Genomic DNA, 8,840 nt, shown 5'->3' on the forward strand with positions numbered 1-8,840 from the left:
ATCCCTTTTTGGGGGGTAGTCTAACATCACAGCACAATGAAAATATCAGATTCTATAAGTCTGACATTAACCCAGTGGTAACTGCAAGGGCAGCTGAGTTTTTGTCAATAGTATCTCTCAGAGTGACGAATGGCACTATTTAGCGGGAAGAAATTCCAATGAAAACCCTCACTATTACATGTTTTACATGGCTGTTTATTTGTATATATTTTAAATTTTTTTATATATGGATGTTTTACGATGGCTTATACTTGCAGTGCCTAAGAAAGGTTTGTCGAAGAGGAAAAAAAGAATAATATTGGGCAAGTTTTCATTTTCTCTCTCTCCTCGCTGTTATCAGTGTCAAGATATCAAGTCTGTCATTCAGAAGAGACACCCACAAATTCATAACTGCTTTGTGATCGCATCCTTCCATGTTTAAAGAAACTTGGAAGTAAATTATGTCTTTCCCTATAAGTAAGGAGTTCTCACACAAGTTCCACCATGCTCCACTTCAGAAGTCAAGGACCCCTTTTACTGTTTATCAGGAGAGTGGCTGAAATCGTCCTGTTGCAGCCTTAGGTTCCTTATCTTCCATCCTAATTGTAGGCTGGCCATGTGCCCTACTTTACAAAATAAATTCCTTTTTGAAGGGCTGCCCAAGTCTAAAGAAATCAATAAAAAAGGGAGAGCAGAGCCCTTAAAGTTGTACATCAACCATAAAATAGGAAGCAGACCGAGCAGACACACTATCTTCCCCATTATGATAAGTTGTATTATATATTTCTTTTTGAACTGTAATAATTATTTATAAATTTGCATCTCTTGATATAAATGAGCAGGTGCATATGTTATGCGATTCAGTGCGCTCCTTTATCCTCATTGGTGATGTAGTTCCTCCTTTTTTACAAAGGAGCCACGCCACTCAGGGATAGCACCAGGCAATAATATCCTGCATTCTCAGGCAATTGCTGAAGCTTATGCATTCTAGCAGGGCTCCGTGGAATTGACATCTACTTTGTCTGTGCTCTGCCCCCTCCTAGGACGTGCAACTCACCGGGGCTTCCAGTGTGGTCACCACCAATTTTATTTATTTCTACAATTTACACATCACTTACGGTAATTATAGTCATCTCCATTGGGGCCTGGCCAACAGGCATACTCAGAGACACAGCAGCTCCAGTTTTCACACATCTACTCTCAGGCCTGGTGAGGGCAGGGCAGTCTAATATTGGCTTCAATAGGGAAGTCAGCCCAGATTTGAAAGCTGTATGGGAGCCCTGTTGACCTCTTAAGTCATCTGCAGAGCCAACAGCAGCAATGACGCCCGCTAGCCAAGGACACAAGGATGGCTCTGAAGTATACTGGAGACCAACCCATTAGCTTCATGCTCTGGAGGTGTCATGGTGGCATAGCGAGTAAGGTGCCAGGCAGCCCATTCACTTGCCTGCTACCCCTGGGCCCAATCTGCACAACTGTGCAGAGGGAGAGTGGAGGATGCAGCTCATTCTCCTCACTCTTCATCTCTGCTTTCACACCTGGAGAGAGCAATTGAACAGGGCTGTGAGGCTCCAGGGGTTAGCAGTGTCCCTCTCCTTCAGGAGCACAGGATGGCCTCAAGGGTCAGAGTGGTTGGCCATCTGCTAAGGACCCACACCACAGTAGGGGCCCCACTGTGAAGTGCTCACTTGGACCCGCTTCTCTTCTTCACCATTGCAACCTGCTTTCATCACTCACCTCTACTGCTGACACAGGCAATGATGCTGGTGAGAAGAAGGAGCAGTCAACGTCACTGCCTGCATGGTCATTGGCTCTTTGCCTAGCAAGGCAGCAAGCAGGTGGTAGCAACAATGAGGAACAAGAGGAGCAACTGGAGACAATGGTTGTGAGGAGCCAGTGGTGTAGTGGTTAAGAGCGGTAGACTCGTAATCTGGGGAACCGGGTTTGTGTCTCCGCTCCTCCACATGCAGCTGCTGGGTGACCTTGGGCTAGTCACACCTCTCTGAAGTCTCTCAGCCCCACTCACCTCACAGAGTGTTTGTTGTGGAGGAGGAAGGGAAAGGAGAATGTTAGCCGCTTTGAGATTCCTTCGGGTAGTGAAAAGCGGGATATCAAATCCAAACTCCTCCTCCTCCTCCTCCTCCTCCTCCTCTTCTTCTTCTTCTTCTTCTTCTTCTTCTTCTTCTTCTTCTTCTTCTTCTTCTTCCTCATGGAGGGTGTCTTGCCCAAGAGCTCTCCAAAACATGGAGCCAGCACCTCAATAGCTTTTGCAGGGGCCTACCAAGAGCAACACTTTCCAGAGGCAATTGCAGCTGGTGATGCACATTTTTTTGACCTACCTCCAACCTTGGTCTCCATCCTCACATTCCACCACATGAGGGGTGACCCTGGTCCCTCTCCCCTGTGCTTGTGTGTGTGTGTTTTTAACATTGCTAATCCTCTTGCTGACATAACATGGCATTTGGCCCCAGGAGGACTATCCAAAGACTCAAGCACCAACTGGCATGATCTGTGGAGCAGCAGAATCACCACCATGGTGACCAGGGGAAGGACAGCACTACAAAAACAGAATGTAAGTACAAGCAGAAGTAATTTCCACATGAGTCAGTTTAGAAAGAACTGAAGAGGTTAAGAACAGAAACCAATGAAACAGATAGGGGCAAGATAGCTGATTTCAATATGAGTCAGTTTCAAAGGAATTAAAGAAGTTACAGAAAGCAAGCCATGTAACCGCAGAAAATAGAAAGGAGCAAGATACAGCATATATAATGCATCCACGAGATGGGAAAACGTATAGATCTAGTTGTGCATCTGATTGTTTAAACTTTAAAGAAAAGGCCTTATCGTGATAATAATATTATGAGTTGGGGGTGCTAGACTTGCCCTAAACTCCTGGGACCAGTGGGCGCTAGAATTTTATTAAGATCAGAGCATCAAAACTGTGCTAGAGCTGTGTGTATTTAAGCAGTGTACAACATGCTTCTGATCAGCATGTGTCAAAAGCTAATTAAGCTAAGACTAGCCTCATGCTGTGATGATGATGATAACAACAGCAACAACAAACAACAACAACAACAACAACAACAACATATTATTATTATTATTTATTATTATTTACACCCGCCCATCTGGGCAGCTCCCAACAGAATATTAAAAACACAACAAAAGATCAAATATTAAAAACTTCCCTAAACAGGGCAGCCTTCAGATGTCTACTAAAAGATAGTTGTTTATTTCCTTGACATGTGATGGGAGAGCGTTCCACAGGGCAGGCACCACTCCCGAGAAGGTCCTCTGCCTGTTTCTCTGTAGCCTCACTTCTCGCAATGAGGCAACCGCCAGAAGGCCCTCAGAGCTGGACCTCAGTGTCCGGGCTGAACGATGGGGGTGGAGACACTCCTTCAGGTATACTGAGCCGAGGCCATTTAGGGCTTTAAAGGTTAGCGCCAGCAGTTTGAATTGTGCTTGGAAACGTACTGGAAGCCAATGTAGGTCTTTCGGGACCGATGTTATATATGGTCTTGGTGGTCACTCCCAGTCACCAGTCTAGCTGTGAGGTGATAGCTTGTGGGTAATGAGCCATTAAGGGTACAAAGCTTCAAAGGAACTCATGCAACATTTGTTTTCCATGTTGCCTCCCATATTTCTAAGGACCTGACTAGTCTTTTACAGACTTGAAGCTCAGTTGCAGGGGCAGTCTATCCAGGGTTGACTGGCAAATGGCTGTTTCACTGCTGGTCTGTGGAGTGATTTCACGATGCCCCTATGAGGACCATCCCAAGGCATTTTACTGCCCGAGGCAAAGGAAAAGAGGACAAATGCTTGCCCTGCATTTCCTGGTTGCACTGTCTTGCTCTGCAGCCCCCCACCCCCTGCACTCCCTGGCATTTGGCCCAAAGGCTGTTGTTTGGCCAACCTGTGCCCACCTGCCCATATACAACGTCAAGCATGGGGCAGGTAAAGACACAGCTGGGCCTAAATTGGGTTTGCAGGCCCTGCCAATCAGCTAAGTGGCAGGAACTGCAAAGCTTCATGGGCAGCGTTTTGGAAGCCCCAGTCATCTACTGATGGTCAAGGCATCTCTGCACAGCACAATGTAAAAGCAAGTCACGCAACATCATGTGACGTCATGTGACTGACAGGAGAGCAGTTCCACCCTCCTGTCGAACTTGGTCACTGGAGGTCCGGGGGGCGGGGGCGGGGAGGAGACGGTGATCCAGTCCTCTCGTCAGATGCAGTTCCCCACCCCTACAGCAAGGAAGTTATTTCCTGCCTTAAAAAATAAATATTGCACTAAAGCACAAAACTCAAAATAAGAAAGAGATAAAAAAAAGAACAAGCAAATACAGAAAGGAAACAAGGAAACAAAAGGAAACAAATACAGAAAGGTCGTATTTCAGAAATATCAGCAGCTGGGGGGAATTATTTCAGGAATTGACTACCTAAAGTACCGGTTTCAGTTTTGCTCTTCATCATAAGAAGCACAAACCACTTTATTCTCGCCCAGCAGAGAGGTTTGTGGAATGAAAATTGTAGTCCAAAGCAAACATTTACTTCTGGGTAAACATATTCGTGATGTTGAGCACGGAGAGAGAGACCGCAAGGTTTTTGGGTGACTATATTGCTTTATTACATGTCTTGATGCAGAACCACAATTTTAATTTTGCATCCTATTGGTTTTACTCATTTACTTACATTATTCATGCCCTGCTTTTTAAGGCGGGCCTCCGCGAAGAGGCTTACAATATCCTAATGAATACAAAATATAATTTGTCAGAGCAATCCAATCTTTTAGTCGGAAGCATTAGGGTAGAGCAAAGTGACAGATCCAAACACCTGCCACTCTTGACAAGCAGGGTACAAGATTGGGGAGGGGGGGTAGAGTCTGGGGGGAGGAATAGAAATTTGCCCTTCCCGAAACAGTATGCAAACCAAAGCCCGGCCATCTGTCAAAACTCACACTTCTTCACATTTTGCACCGTAGTTCTCTAGTCAAGAAACGTGTAAAGGAATGCATATACCACAAGCTGAAAATGGATACATTACTGGAACTAGCATTAAAATGCATTACAGTAGGGAAACTGCTAGGCAGAGATGTGTATATTAGGGGAAATTCTGACCTGAATGCCGATGACTTTCCATGATGTGTTGTTGTTTTTTTAAAGCAAACTGATATCATAACCAGACACTGGAGAGACCTGTCAGGAGCAAACATGGACCAATGGTACCAAGTAGTAGTATGGGAAACAGCCCTACTAGAAAAACTAACCAGTAACCTGAAACTGACACGGGGACAATGGAAGAAGACGCCTTCACCCCGTATGGCTCCCCTTCATCACACACACAGCCAACAAAACAATGACAAAATCTACCGACAGCATACTAATCAATATGGCTAACCTGATCAAAAACACCCACCCACCCCACTCACACAGGAAACCAAAGACCACCACAGCCACTACAAATGATCAATCACACCCTACGCCAACCCGACCTCTCTCACCACCAAGAAGCATAAGTGAACAACAGAGAACCTGCACAAACAGCGTTGACACCAAACCCTACATATATTAAGTAAAATAGAAACATAGTCACCCCACCCCATCTCCCACCCACCTCTTTCCCCCTTTTCCTCCTAATGTCTCAACAAACGAAATTGACTTGTAAAAATGTTACATGGAAAAAATACGAGAGAGTCACTGCAATACCATTGTAAATCAAGAAAATCTTTAATAAAAAATACTTTTTAAAAAAAGCAACTGATGCGGAAATGTGGAGAAACTTGAGAAAAATGAAATGGACAGATTCATGCATCCCTGGAAAGAGGTGGCTGATTCCTCCCCACCCTGTTTTGCTGCAGCAGCTCTTGGCTGAGCAGAGAAACCCAAGTTTCAGGCCCCTTTGAGGATCCATGATGTTTTGGGTCTAGCTCCATTTTGGGGCTCTCTGGTGACAGTCCCACCAGTAGCTTTCCACCTGCAGAGGTCCACCAGCACAAGTGGTGATTCTGTTGACCAGTAGAGGTTGGCAAGGAGACACCTATATGCCACCTACACACACACACACACACACACACCACGACCACCAACATGGGAACAGGATTGTGCTGTAAGGCACTAATCATCATTGCTGAACAATTTCATAAGAGCAATCCATTTAGAATTACAAAAAAATAAAAATAATTGAGCAGCTGCCATTGAAAACAAAACCCAGTACACTTAATGAAACCAAAATTGAGTTTTAAAACAGCTGTAAACGGAGCGCAGATCTCTAATTAATGCAGATCTTTATAGCAACATTGTCAAAAAGCCTGTTTCAAAGACAATAGCCCTCGGGTGTCCTTGTTGAGAGAAGAGTGATGAGCATTCAGTGTGGAGCAATCATTAGGTTCAGATACTGCTACATGCTGGCTGTTTTGCTGGGGGGGGGGGGACAGAGATCTTTCTCATTGCTCCCTCTGTTGTTTGTAAGCAGCAACATTGGTATGCTTCTAATCTAATGTCTAGTACTAAATTCTTTGTTTTTGTGTTCAGTCGTTCAGTCGTGTCCGACTCTTCGTGACCCCATGGACCAGAGCACGCCAGGCACGCCTATCCTTCACTGCCTCTGCAGTTTGGCCAAACTCATGTTAGTAGCTTCAAGAACACTGTCCAACCATCTCGTCTTCTGTCGTCCCCTTCTCCTTGTGCCCTCCATCTTTCCCAGCATCAGGGTCTAAATTCTAGCAATATATATATTCTATTGGAGTGCCATAGCAGCTCCAGGGAGCATTTGATTCTGAAATTGCACAGGGGAAAGATGGGGTTAACTTCCTTCTCCGGAGCTGCTGCTTTGATCAAAATTGGAGATGCTTTTAAGTGAGAAAGGAAAAGGCAGGAGATCAGTTGATAGTGCTGAGCTGCCCTTCCCAGCACAAGGTAGTGGCGTACAATTCGATTTGTGTTAGCAACTCGGAAAGTTTCTGCACAAGAAGCAGCCCATGACACGGAATAGTCTCGGGGAAACCCTTCATGGATGTGTTGACATTCCATCACATGCATTTCAGAAGAGAACTGGAGGAGACCGTGCGCTGCTGCCTTTGGCAATAGTCACACGGGCACGGAATGGAACCCATTGGTTTGGCAATCTGCTAGTAACCGAAACTCTCTTTGGTGAATGTCAGAGCTAGACTGTCAGCTGCAGACTGAGGTGAGCTAAGGGCTATGGGAGAAAGTCAGGACCAGGAGGCAGAATCAAGAAGCAAGCTAGATGTCAAGATTGACAAGCAAGACAGGATAAGGCAAGAGCCAGGATCGAGGTGCAAGCCAAAGAGCAAGCCAGCATGAAAGACATATCAACAGGCAGGACCAAAACCGGAAGCAAAGGCTGAAAGGTGACAGGTGGCATCCAACAAGGCCCCATCTGTATGATATAGTTAATTTTCTGTGTTGAGGGACATCTTTGGGGGAAGAAAAGGCTATGGAGTAAACCCTACACAAATCCAGAATGTAGTCCTTAAGAGGGTTGGATGGTGTCTTGTATACCTTTTTCTAGCAACTCTTACATACACTCAAGTTGGTGTGAAATGTATTGCTCTGCTTTCCTTTGGACCACATCAGCGAGGCTGAGAGAGGGGCAGCCCAGGACATCCATACACACTGCCCAGGCTTGCACGCCAGTAAGGTTACCTGTCTCTGCAGCTACAGCAGGTGCTGTGATTCTCTAATGGTTTGACTTCACCCCTGGAGGAGCACTCCATTGTCCCTCAAGACAGATGCCAACAAGTTGAAGCAGCTGTTGTGATATCAGTACAAGCCGAGCTGCGAAGAGCCTCAGCAGCGAGGTTACCTGACCAAGAGTCATGTTTCACCCTGTGAAACACACTGGCCATACCAGCCCCCACACATGTGATGTCATTGTAATTTACTGTTGTATTCTTTATTTTCAGTTCTGCATCAGGAGATGCAGACGCTTTTACAGACAGCTCTGAATTATGAGCTGCTACGCAGATATATATATTCTGCACTTTATCTACAATAAAGTAGGTTTTAGCCTTACTGGCTTGTGCGTGTTGTTTTTCAAGCTGGGAAACAATCGCATATTACCCTTGTGCCCCTGGACTCCTGAAGCCAGAGGGCACGGAAGCTTCGTCCGCCTTGGGGGTCAGTCTCTCAACTTGCCCCCGCGGGAAGTTTTCATAACAGCAGCATTATACCCCTTTAAACAGTCATGGCTCCCCCCCCCAAGAATTCTGTTAAGGGTGCTGAGAATTGCTAGAAGACCTCTTTTCCCCTCACAGGAATTTCTGGGGTGGTTTAATGTTCAATCTTCCCAGGGAACTCTGTGAGGGGTCTCCTAACAACTCTCAGCACTCTTTAAAAATTGCAGTTCTTTTGGGGAAGCCATGACTGTTTAAAATGGCATGATACTGCTTTAAATATATAATATGTATGGAGCCTAAGTCAAACTCAGAGTAGACCCATTGAAAGTAGACATCAAAAAGTTGGGGGGGGGGGCTCTGGTGCCTAGTGGCACAAGACAAATGACATATTCCTTGCTCCAGGACTTTGGAAAGATTGCAAGATTTTTTTAAAAAAAACCCAGAAGCACCTTGCTCTAAAAATATGAACTTAAGAACCATCTTTGAACAAGTTATGAAGCAAACTGTTCTTCTCTCCATGCTAGAGCTATAAATCTTGTACCAGAGCTTGTTTCCCTTCTTGCATGCTAACACTAGACATCATCTAACCAAAGGATACAGGAACACGCCAGACTTCAGGAAGACCTTAGCCCCCTTCAGCTAGTCAACCTGAACCCACAAGGTCAAAATCTGTGCAAGGTGGGGTATGTGCTGTTCCTGCCCCCCACATCCCCACAGGGGG

Source organism: Lacerta agilis, chromosome 12, assembly GCF_009819535.1.
Source record: "Lacerta agilis isolate rLacAgi1 chromosome 12, rLacAgi1.pri, whole genome shotgun sequence".
NCBI lineage: Eukaryota > Metazoa > Chordata > Lepidosauria > Squamata > Lacertidae > Lacerta > Lacerta agilis.